Source organism: Mobula birostris, chromosome 3, assembly GCF_030028105.1.
Source record: "Mobula birostris isolate sMobBir1 chromosome 3, sMobBir1.hap1, whole genome shotgun sequence".
Taxonomy (NCBI): Eukaryota; Metazoa; Chordata; class Chondrichthyes; order Myliobatiformes; family Myliobatidae; genus Mobula; species Mobula birostris.
The window spans coordinates 91,071,623-91,084,203 of record NC_092372.1 but is presented as its reverse complement, the minus strand read 5'-3'; positions in this window follow the sequence as shown (position 1 = coordinate 91,084,203).

The following is a 12,581-nucleotide window of genomic DNA, read 5'->3' as shown; positions in this document are numbered from 1 at the left end:
GCAGAAGCAGAACATAAATCTAAAATAACAAGAAAGGTGCTGAGGTATGCAGCAGGTCAGGCAGACATTTCATCAGAAGTCAGTTATGAAGAATTAACTCCATTTTTTTGTCAGGAGACATTAAACTATAATCTCCAAGTTTTCCTGTCTTCGGGAATTACTGATCTTTTAAAATGTAGTGCACGTTATTTTTATCTTTTTCAACTCTTTCCCCTGCCAAAGTGTTTTGCTATCAGCTTTTTTCATGTCTTCTGAACATAGCCCATCCAGTGTGCAAGTGGATTGATAAAAGAACTAAGGACCATTGAATGTGCAGAAGGATGCTGTTGATGTTTAATAAATCAAAAATCTCCCCGCACGATACCAGTAAATTTGCAAATCCACGTGAGTCATGAATTGCTCCATCTTAATCACTGCCGATAGAATATAAAAGAGCCAAACTCTGCATGGTGTAAAGTGTTCCTGCAGCATCAAAGGCTGCCATCTGATTCCTTCTCTTCTTATCTGAGGGGGTTGGGGGTGGGGAGTCACTGAGGTATCTGAAGCCGCTCGATTGTCATCAAGTGTTCAGACACAAGTAGTGCAGCAAAATCATCACTGTTCAGTAAAATAGTACAAGACCCTTACCCTGAACGTGGAATGAGCAACAGCAGAGTGTTGGGAAATGGATATGCAGTCCTGGTCGGAGCTGGAGAGATTAGTCTGATGGTGGAGAGGAAGACGCTGCTCTTAAAACTTTCAGTGTAGGTATTGAGGCTCCTGTATCCACTTCTCAATGGTCGTTAACGTGAAGAGGGCATGTCCTGAATGGAGAAGGTCTTCAATGATGGACACTGCCTTCCTGAGGCACCACCTCTTCAAGATGCCCTCGATGTTGGAGAGGGTTATTCCCTTCTTGCAATCCTGCAATTGGAGGCTCCATACCAGGCTGTGTCGCAACCTGCTACTGTACATTTGTTGAAATTTGTAAGAGTCTTGGGTGATATACTCAAACTCTAAATGAAGCAGAGCCACCGACCTGCATTATTCATGATTGCATCAATGTGTTGGGACCAGAATATACCCTCTGAAATGTTGATGCCCAGGAACTTAAAGCCGCTTATGTTTTCCACCGCTGACCCCTCAACGAGGACTGGTGAGCGTTCTCCCAACTGCTCCTTCCTAGAGTCGACAAGAAACTCATTAGTAAAGAGCTTTAGTCACAAGTTCACAGTCCTATTGCCCATGTCCGGGAAGAGATATGCATTTCTGGAGTTCAAGTAAACTCCAATTGCCACCACCTTTGAGAAAATAATAAAGTCTCTATGGGGCATTGACAGAGGGGTCTTCCACAGCGAAAATCATCACCAGCATCCTCCACCAGTTCCTTCCAGCAGCTTCTGGGCTCTTCCTACATAACAGCATAGATTTGGCTCTTCCAGAAGCACAGTGGATGTGTTCTACAAAACACAACAGCCCCAAAAAAAATGCAAGGATTAGCTTCAGCAAATATCCATGGTCTTCTTCAAACTCACCAAACTCTTTGTTTCAATCGATTTTTGGGGAAAGTGGAACACACTCCTTCAAATTCAGCTGCCCAGAGATATTCCTTTTCATCTTATGCTCACTACATGATAGCATATTAACCTGCTAAAAGTCATCTGGCAACTTCATAAGGGGCTATGTGAAAGCAGATATACCCCTCTACCCCCAGGAATAATGCTAACAGTTTTATTTGCCACCAGTAGCCTGCAACAGAACCATTATACATGAAATATAGCATCATAAATGTGGCATCACTGCCGTGATTATGCAATCTTCCTTGCTGAATTGTTTTATCTTATCCCCAACAAACTTTTTGCAGCAAAGGAGCTAATCAGAACTAAAGGAATTCCATTGAGCCACACTGTAGGAACAACGTTACCCAAACCTTAGATGTCGAACTGCTGTATGCAAATGTCATTTGTGCTTGCCCAAGCTTGGAGGATCCAAGCCACCGTCAATACTTTCAGGAAGGTGAACATCACACTTAACAAGCATAAAGCAAAAGCCTTCTAGCAACCCACCAGCACTGCACCATTCTGCCTTCTGTCCCCGGAAAATGTGAACCACTTGTTATATGCCGGAGTGACCTTTCAATGAAGGCAGATATTCGTAATGGAATTTACCACCAACTTCAATGATCCAGTACAGCCTTTGGGCCAATTAAGAAAGAAAAGGTTCCATGTACCCCTGTATTAAGCAGTTTGAAGAATGAAAATCCAAACATACACCATTTAGATTGGTTTCTTTATGCTCCTGATAAATGAACTCGAAGTTGTCATTGGTCCTGAATACTGGTTCTCCATTTTGTTTGTTCACAGATAGAGATTCCATAAACCTATAAAGATTTTGGATATTTTCCAGAAGTCTTTTGATGGGGGGGGGGGGGGGGGCGGAGTCCTTGATTTTTTTTCTCCTCTGCTCATTATCGTCTCTAAGATAGAAATCAGAGCAGTATGTCAATTAGAAGTTCAAGTTGAAGCTCAAGCTCTTTGCCTTTCAGCCATTGATATGAATACAGAGAATGGAGCAGTGTTCCTCTGGGGCCAAAGTGCAAAGTGCAACAGTCACACAAAGCACACCACATATGGAATGTTATGATAACAGAAAAGCAGTAACAAAATATAATACTAATAAATTAATAATATTGCCCAATTCTCTGTAGATTGATGGCGCGTGGACGTTGTCCTGGAGCCGTGATTCTGCAAGAACAGCCCGCAGCAGTTCCCCATAACGTGTAGTACAGACACAGATAAAAACAATCAAGCTTGTCACTCATCGAGTGAACACTGGAGAGCAGCACCAATGGGAGAGGTCAGCCTCGAACACGATTGAATTGAATTGAATTGACCTTATTACTTATATCCTTCATATACATGAGGAGTAAAAATCCTTACGTTATGTCTCCATATAAATGTGCAATGTGCAATTTATAGTAATTTATAATAAATATTATGTCCAACAGGATAGTCAATATAATATAGAAATACAGTTGTGTCAGCATGAATTAATCAGTCTGATGGCCTGGTGGAAGAAGCTGTCCCGGCGCCTGTTGGTTCTGGCTTTTATGCTGTGGTACTATTTCCCGGATGGTAGCAGCTGGAAGAGCTTGTGGTTGGAATGACTCGGGTCCCCAATGATTCTTCGGGCCCTTTTTACACACCTGTCTTTGTAAATGTCCGGAATAGTGGGAAGTTCACATCTACAGATGTACTGGACTGTCCACACCACTCTCTGCAGAGTCCTGCGATTGAGGGAAGTACAGTTCCCATACCAGACAGTGATGCAGCCAGTCAGGATGCTCTCAGTTGTGCCCCCATAGAAATTTCCAAGGATTTTGGGGTCCACACCGAACGTTTTCAAGCATCTGAGGTGAAAGAAGCACTGTTGTGCTTTTTCACCACAGCCGGTATGTACAGACCAAGTGAGATTGTCATGGACACAGCAAAATCCAATGGCACCCAGCCAGCTCCAGTGTCTTCTTCCTCAACAGCCACAACACATAACCCTGAGGCATGAATGAGGCTTTCTTTCCTCCACCATCAACAATGCCCTCACCTGCACGTCTTCCATATTGTGCACATCTGCCCTCAACCCATCCTCCCGCTACCCTACCAGGGATAGGGTTGCTCTTGTCCTCACCTACCACCCCACCAGCCCCTACATCCAGCACATAATTCTCCATAACTTCCGCCATCTCCAACGGGATCCCACCCTCCCCCCATCACTTTCGCAGGGATCGGTCCCTACATGGCTCCCTTGTCTATTCGTCCCTCTCCACTGATCTCTCTCCTAGCACTTATCCTTGCAAGTGGAGCAAGTGCCACACCTGACCCTACACTCCCTCCCTCACTACCATTCAGAGCCCTAAACAGTCCTTCCAGGTGAGGCGACATTGTGAGTTTGTTGGGATTATCTACCGTATCTGGTGCTCCCAGTGTAGCCTCCTGTATATCGGTGAGACCTGACACAGACTGGGAGACACTTTTCCAAGCACCTATATTCCATTTGTCTGAAAATGTGGGATCTCTCGGTATCCATCAATTTGAACTCTACCTCCCATTCCCATTCCAACATGTCAGTTCATGGCCTCCTCTACTGTCACAATGAGGCCACACTCAGGCTGGAGGAGCAACACCTTAAATTCTGTCTGGCAGCCTCCAACCTGATGCCACGAATATCGATTTCTTGAGTTTCTGGTGACTGTCCACCCCCTTCATCCTTCCCCCATTCCCTTTCCCAATTTCCGTTTCTCACCTTATCTCATACTTGCCCATCACTTCTCCCTGGTGCTCCTCCTCCTTCCCTTTCTTCCATGGCCTTCTGTCCTTTCCAATCCTATTCCCCTTTCTCCAGTCATTTATCTCTTTCACCACTTCATCCCTCCCCTCTCCCAATCTCACCTATCACCTACTGCCTAGTACTTCTTCCCCTCTGCCCATCTTCTTGTTCTGAATTCTCATCTCTTTTCCAGTCGTGACGAAGGGTTTAGGCCTGAAACGTTGACTGTTTACTCTTTTCCATAGATGCTGCCTGGCCAGCTGAATTCCTCCAGCATTTTGTGTGTATTACTCATATTGTTGTACTTTTCTTCCCAGTGAATTTGGAGATTCTTGTGGAGACAATGTGGATGATATTTCTCCTGTAAATTTCAGTTCTTTTTATAGGTAACCTCAGAAGCATAAAACACAGGGATTACTGCTGCCTGGTCACTCATGAACATTGTGCTGGATATGAAGTCGTCATACACATTTTTCTCAGGCAACCAGAAGCTATGCAGGATACAAATGAAGATGATGATGATTTTATCACAGTTGACTGCTGACACTGAGAATTAAACCCTAAACTGTGAGAATTGTTCTATATTTTCCAAAATCTCATTGTGACTTCTATTGTAAGGTGTAAGGATAAATCCCCAGGGCCTGATGGTGGTCTGCATCCCAGGCTACTTAAGGAGGTGGCTCAAGAAATCGTGGACACATTGGTAGTCATTTTCCAATGTTCTATAGATTCACGATCAGTTCCTGCTGATTGGAGGGTAGCTAATGTGATCCAACTTTTTAAGAAAGGAGGGAGAGAGAAAGCAGGGAATTATAGACCAGTTAACCTGACATCAGTGGTGGGGAAGACGCTGGAGTCAATTATAAAAGATGAAATAGCGGCATATTTGGATAGCAATAACAGGATCGGTCCGAGTCAGCATGGATTTACGAAAAGGAAATCATGCTTGCCTAAGCTTCTGAAATTTTTTGAGGATGTAACTATGAAAATAGACAAGGGAGAGCCAGTGGATGTAGTGTACCTTGACTTTCAGAAAGCATTTGATAAGGTCCCACATAGGAGATTAGTGGGCAAAATTAGAGCACATGGTATTGGGGGCAGCGTAGTGACATGGACTGAAAATTGGCTGGCTGACAGGAAGCAAAGAGTAGGGATTAACATGTCTCTTTCAGAATGGCAGGAAGTGACTAGTTGGGTACCGCAAGGTTTGGTGCTGGGACCACAGCTATTTACAACATACATTAATGATTTAGATGAAGGGATTAAAAGTAACATCAGCAAATTTGCAGATGACATAAAACTGGGTGGCAGTGTGAAATGTGAGGAGGATGTTATGAGAATGCAGGGTGACTTGGACAGGTTGGGTGAGTGGGCAGGTGCATAGCAGATGCAGTTTAATGTGGATAAATGTGAGGTTATCCACTTTGGTGGCAATAACAGGAAGGAAGATTACTATCTGAATGGTGTCAAGTTAGGAAAAGGGGAAGTACAATGATATCTAGGTGTCCTTGTTCATCAGTCACTGAAAGTAAGCATGCAGGTACAGCAGCCAGTGAAGAAAGTTAATGGCATGTTGGCCTTCGTAACAAGGGGAGTTGAGTATAGGAGCAAAGAGGTCCTTCTACAGTTGTACAGAGCCCTGGTGAGACCACACCTGGAGCATTGTGTGCAGTTTTGGTCTCCAAATTTGAGGAAAAACATTCTTGCTATTGAGGGAGTGCAGCGTAAGTTCACGAGGTTAATTCCTGGGATGGTGGGACTGTCATATGTTGAAAGATTGGAGCAACTAGGCTTGTATACACTAGAATTTAGAAGGATGAGAGGGGATCTGACTGAAATATATAAGATTATTAAGGGATTGGACACGCTAGAGGCAGGAAACATGTTCCCGGTGTTGAGGGAGTCCAGAACCAGAGGCCACAGTTTAAGAATAAGGGGTAGGCCATTTAGAACGGAGTTGAGGAAAAACTTTTTCACACAGAGAGTTGTGGATTTGTGGAATGCTCTGCCTCAGAGTGGTAGTGGAGGCCAATTCTCTGGATGCTTTCAAGAAAGAGTTAGATAGAACTCTTAAAGATAGCGGAGTCAAGGGATATGGGGAGAAGGCAGGAACGGGGTACTGATTGTGAATGATCAGCCATGATCACAGTGAATAGCAGTGCTGGCTCGAAGGGCCGAATGGCTTACTCCTGCACCTATTGTCTATTGTCTATTGTCTATTGTGTTGTAAGGTACAGTGGGGCCAGATTGGTAGAGCATCTTTGCTTAGTAGCTGCTAAGTGTATGACCCATTCTCTTGTATGCTTCAGTGAAGGAGTTAATGAACGTTTGGAGCTTGAACCCTAAAAGTGTACACCCATAACTGCTCCTGGACTAGTGGTGATTAAGAATGAAGTGCTCCATTCCAACAGGAAGAGGTAAGCACAATTTCATGTTGCAGCAGGAATCATTGAGAAAGCCATATGGCCAATAACACAGCTGTGTTTGATCCCAGTGAACACAAAGATTTGACTCGTGTAAGGTTCATGATTTAATTGCTATTGTGCAACATATTTTGAAAGGAGACACATTTCTAAGGGTAGCTCATGAAAAGTGATTATGAAGTATCCTCATATTAGAATATGGGGCACTTTCAGCATCTGGAGTGCAATAGATTCAGGAAAATGGATCACAGAACTTCCAGTAAAATTAAGAATTAAAAGAAATCCTTGACCTCTCATGGACACTCATGTTCTGAAATTGAACTAAAACCCTAAGAATATAATATGTTAGAAAAAGAAGCAGAAATAGGTCACATAACCCCTCCACCCTGCAGATCCGAACTTGGGCTTAGTTTTATTTTTCTCTTGATTGGATACCTTTTAACTTTCTTACAGATCAGAATTCAATCTCTCCTGTCATTGTTTAAGCCTTAATAGAGACATAGAAAAGTACAGCACAAAATCAGGCTGTTTGGCCCATCTAGCCCAGGCCAAACCAATTAAGATGCCTATTCCCATTGACCTGCACCAGGACAATAACCTTCCATACCCCATTCAAACAAGTACCTATCCAAATTTGTCTTAAATGTTAAAATCTAGCTTGGATGCACCACTTGCGCTGATGGGATATGGAAGTACCGTGCTGTTCACTATGTATACCCTAACCTGGTTGATCCTACAGGGGTGCAACATCTCACACATGTCTACACTAAACTCCATCTGACAGTTTTCAGTGCAGATCCATCTGTAAGCCCCGATTGTCTTCCTTGCTGTCTTCTACACCCCCAATCTTGGTGTCATCTGCGAAGTTGCTGATCCAGTTAACCACGCCATCATCCTGCTCATTGATATGTGACAAACAACAATAGACACAGCACCGATCCCTGTGGCACTTCACTAGTCATAGTCCTCCAGTCAGAGAGGTAACCATGTATTACCTCTCTCTGGCTTCTCACATAGATCCAATATCTAATCCAATCTACTACCTCATCTTGAATGCAGAGCGACTGAACCTTCTTGACCAACCTCTCATGCAGGACCTTGTCAAAAGACTTGTTAAAGGCCATGTAGAGAACCTCTACTGCCTTACCTTCATCAACTTTCCATGTAACTTCCTCAAAAAACGTTATTAAGATTGTTTATACATGACCTACTATGCACGAAGCCATGCTGATTATCCCTGATCAGTCCATGTTTATCCAAATACTCATACATCCAGTCCTTTGAAATATCTTTCAATAACTTTTCCACTACTTTCTCCAATTTAGCATCTCAATCCATGGACAAGATCAATTTTTTCTAATTTTACTTTGAAACTAATAGTATTACAATAAGTAGATGCAAAGCATTCTCCTCCACAAACTTCTTTCACCTGCCCTGTCTCATTGCCTAATAGATCAAGTATCGCACACTCTCTCATTGGAATTCTATGTACTGATTAAGGAAAGTTTCCTGAACATATTTGGCAAGCTCTATCCCATCTGGTTCTTTTACAGTATGGGAGTCCCAGTCAATATGTGGGAAGTTAAAATGACCTGCTATCACAACCTTATGTTTCTTACAACAGTATGCGATCTCTCTGCAGATTTTTCTTCTAAATCCCTCGGACTGTTGGATGGTCTATAATATAGCTCTATTAATGTGGTTATACATTCTTTATCCCTCAGTTCCATCCATAAATCCCCACTGGATGAGTTCTCCAGTCTGTCCTGACTGAGCTCTTGAAGTGACATTTTCCATGACTAGGAACGTCACTCCTATCCCTTTAATCCCTCTCATTGTCATGTGTAAAACAACTGAACCCTGGAATATTCAACAACTAGTCCTACTCCTCCTCCAAAAAAGTCTTACCAATGGCTACAATATCATAATTCCATATGTTGATCCATGCCCTGAGCTCATCTGCTTTTCCTACAATACTTATTGGATTGAAATATACACTGCTCAACAATTTGATAGCTGACTTTGTCTGAAGTCTTAACAACATCCGTCTTGACAACCTCTCCATTATCTGTTCTGGCACTCCTGTTCCTATCCCTCTGCAAATCTGGGTCAATCCCCCACCCTCTCAGTTCAGGTGCATACCATCTCTTCTGTACAGGTCCCACCTTCCCTGAAAGAAAGCCCAGTGAAACCAACACCTGACACCCTCTCTCCTACACCATCTCCTTAGCCACATGTTAAACAGTAAGATCTTTCTATTTCTGGCCTCACTAGCACGCGGCATGAGGAGAAATCCTGAGGTACAACCCTAGAGATCCTGTTCTTTAACTTAGCACCTAACTTCCTGAACTCACTTTACAGAACCTTGTACTTTTCCTACCTATGTCGCTGGTACCTAAATGGACCACAACCTCTGGCTGTTCAACCTTCCACTTAAGAATATTGAGTAATTTATCTGACATATCCTGGACCCTGGTACCTGTGAAACAACACACCAGCTGGGAATCTCGTTCTCATCAACAGAACCTCCTTTCTGTTCCCCTAACTAATGAATCCCCTATGATCACAGTTCACCTCTTCCTCTTCCCCCTTTCCCTCTTAGTCACAGAGCCAGACTCAGTGCAAGAGACCTGATGACTGTGCCTCTCCTCTACTGGGTCATTCCACCGACAGTATCCAAAGCAAATTTATATCTGTCGTTGAGCGGGATGGCCACAGGGGTACTGCGCACTGGCTGTTTAACCCCTTTCCCCTTCAGACTGTTAATTCTCTATATGTCCTGTCTACCTCCACCTCAGACTCCCGAATGATCTGGAATTCATGCAGTTCCTGCTCCAATTCCTTAATGTGGAGGTTTAGAATCATAGCTGTTTGCACTTCTAGCAGGTGAAGTTGTGGGGGACACTGAAGGTCTTACAGACATTCTACATCCCATAAGAAGTGCACTAAACTATCCTGGCTGGCATCCCTAATGTTCTAACTGTGCATAATATGATATTCACCCTGAAGTTTGAGTAGAAGAAGCTAAAGTCAGATTTATCAGTGTAACAGTGGAGTAAAGGGAATTACAGAGGCATGAGAGGCGAGTTGGCCAGAATTGATTGGAAAAGAATACTGGCAGGGACGATGGCAGAGCAGCAATGGCTGGAATTTCTGGAAACAATTCAGAAGGCACTGAATATATATATATACATCCCAAAGAGGAAGAAGTATTCTAAAAGCAAGATCACACAACTGTGGCTAACAAGTGAAGTCAAAGCCAATATAAAAATAAAAGAGAGGGCATATAATAGAGCAAAAATGAATGGGAAGTGAGAGGATTTTGAAGCTTTAAAAAACCAACGGAAGGCAACTAAAAAGTTATTAAGAAGGTAAAGATTGAAGATGAAAGTAAGCTAGTCAATAATATTAAATAGGATACCAAAAGTTTTTTCAGATACATGGTCTAAAAGAGAGACAGCAGTGGATATCAGACAGCTGGAAAACAATGCTAGTGAGGTAACAATGCAGGACAACAAAATAGCAGGTGAACTGAATAAGTATTTTGCATTACTTTTCACTCTGGAAGACACTAGGAGTATGGTGGAAGCTCCAGGTCATGAAATGTGTGAATTTACCTTAACAGGCAAGAAGATTCTTGGGAAACTGAAAGGTTTGAAGGTAGATAAGTCACGTGGACCAAATGGTGTATGCCCCAGAGTTCTAAAAGAGGTGGCTGAAGAGATTGTGGAGACATTAGTAATGATCTTTCAAGGATCACTAGATTCTGCAATGGTTCCGGAAGACTGGAAAATTGCAAATGATACGCCACTATTCAAGAAGGAAAAAGGCAGATGGAAGGAAACCATAGACCAGTTAGGCTGACCACAGTGGTTGGGAAGATGTTGGAGTCAATTATTAAGGATGAGGTCCCAGGGTACTTAGAGGCATATGATAAAATAGGCTATAGTCAGCAAAGTGTCCTCAAGGGAAAATCTTGCCAGACAAAATATGTTGGAATTCTTTGAAGAAATTACAAGCAGGATAGACAAAGGAGAATTGGTTAATGTTGTGTACCTGGATTTTCAGAAGGCCTTTGATAAGGTGCCACACTTGAGGCTGCTTAACAAGCTCCGAGCCTGTGGTATTATAGGAAAGATTCTAGCATGGATAAAGCAGTGGCTGATTGGTAGGAAGCAGAGTGGCAATAAAGGGAGCATGTTCTGAATGGCTGCCAGTAACAAGTGATGTTCCACAGGGGTCTGTGTTGGCACCAATTTGTTTTTACATTATAGGTCAATTATTTGGATGGTCCCGAGTATGTCCAGCTCCAATTCCAATTCATTGAACTTGTCCGTTAGGACCTGAAGCTGGGTGCACTTCACACAGATGTAGTCATCAGGAAGTCAGTTCGGTAACTGATATCCCACATCTTACAGGAGAAGCATTCTAACACCTTAACTACCATCCTTCTTACACTGATTTAAGAAATAAGGATTTACAGACAACAAAAAAAAAGCTTACCTCTCTTATCCCTCTCTTACCTGTATACACGAGAAGAAGTAATAAGCAGTCAGTGCAGGATTTCTCTGGGGCCATTCCTCTCAACAACGATATACCCCTTACGTAATTCTTGTCATTCTTCTGGAGAGGATATAGAGATATATAGGGTACTGAAGAGGGTGGATCAATTTACAAGAAATATCAGAAATGCAGGGGTATTAAAATTTGGAAAGTATGAACTCTTTTGAGCAAAGGAGGCCAAGAGGTGGTGTAAAGCTATCTTTAAATTTATGATAAGCACATATAGAGAGGACACAAAGAACTGTTTTCCACTTGTACAGACTAAAGGCCTTTAACATACGACAGTCATCATAAAATTTCAGTATCAAATTCAGAAAAAAATTTTTTTTAACCAAAGGATTTTGAGGATGTGAAAAGAACTACTGCAGGGAGAATGTTTGAGGTAAATGGTGTAGATTCATCCAAGGGGAGGCTGGACAAACATTGGAAAATCACCTTCATTTCAAAACATGCATTCACAAATCACTCTGCAAAGCAAGCTTATAAGGATGCCATGCTTTCCGTCAATTGTTTTCCTTCAGTGCTTCCTTAGAGATAAAATATGTATTAGTGCCACAGTCAGGCTTGGATCCCTTGCTGTTTCCTTTTTAATGTTCTAAAACAGCAAGGCTGGGAAAGGCACGGAAGCCTGATGTAGTTCTTTTCTCTTTCAAATGAAGGTTGCTGAGAGACTTTGTTACCTTCCTTATGGTCAGATGATTTTCTAATCTATTGACAAACATTTTTCAAAGAACTTGCTCTGAATTCATAGATTATAAAAGTTAATTAGCTTTGTTTGACTGAGCATTCAGCCTGAACTGAAAGTAAAAAGAGCTGCTTTGAAATCAGGGCAGTGATTGAGATTTCAAAGGCAGAGTTTCACAGCAGTTTCTCTGAATTGAGCAGCCAATCAGCAGGAGGCATTGCATAAAAAGAGCTACCTTTCAGTCAGGCCTGCAATCAAGATTTAAAAAGCAGAGCTTCGAGCTGGCTTTCTCTGAGTTGGACAATCCACACCAGAGGTGTGTAGAAAGAGCTACTTCTAAATCAGGGTGGCGATCGAGATTTCAAAGGCAGAGTTTCATGGCAGTTTCACCAAGTTGAGGAACCACCAATCTGCAAGAGGGATTCATTAGAAAGGGCAAATAAAAATAGCACAGGTGCAAGTGGAGCAGCCATTGTTATGAGTGTGCCAGTCTTTAGAGTGGCTTTGACTCGTCGTGCTTAGGCTAGATTGGGCTTGGGTGAGGTAGATTGTCTTGTAAGTTACTTTCTCTGCGTCCTTATTTGTTCATTCCTCATCTATTACTGAAG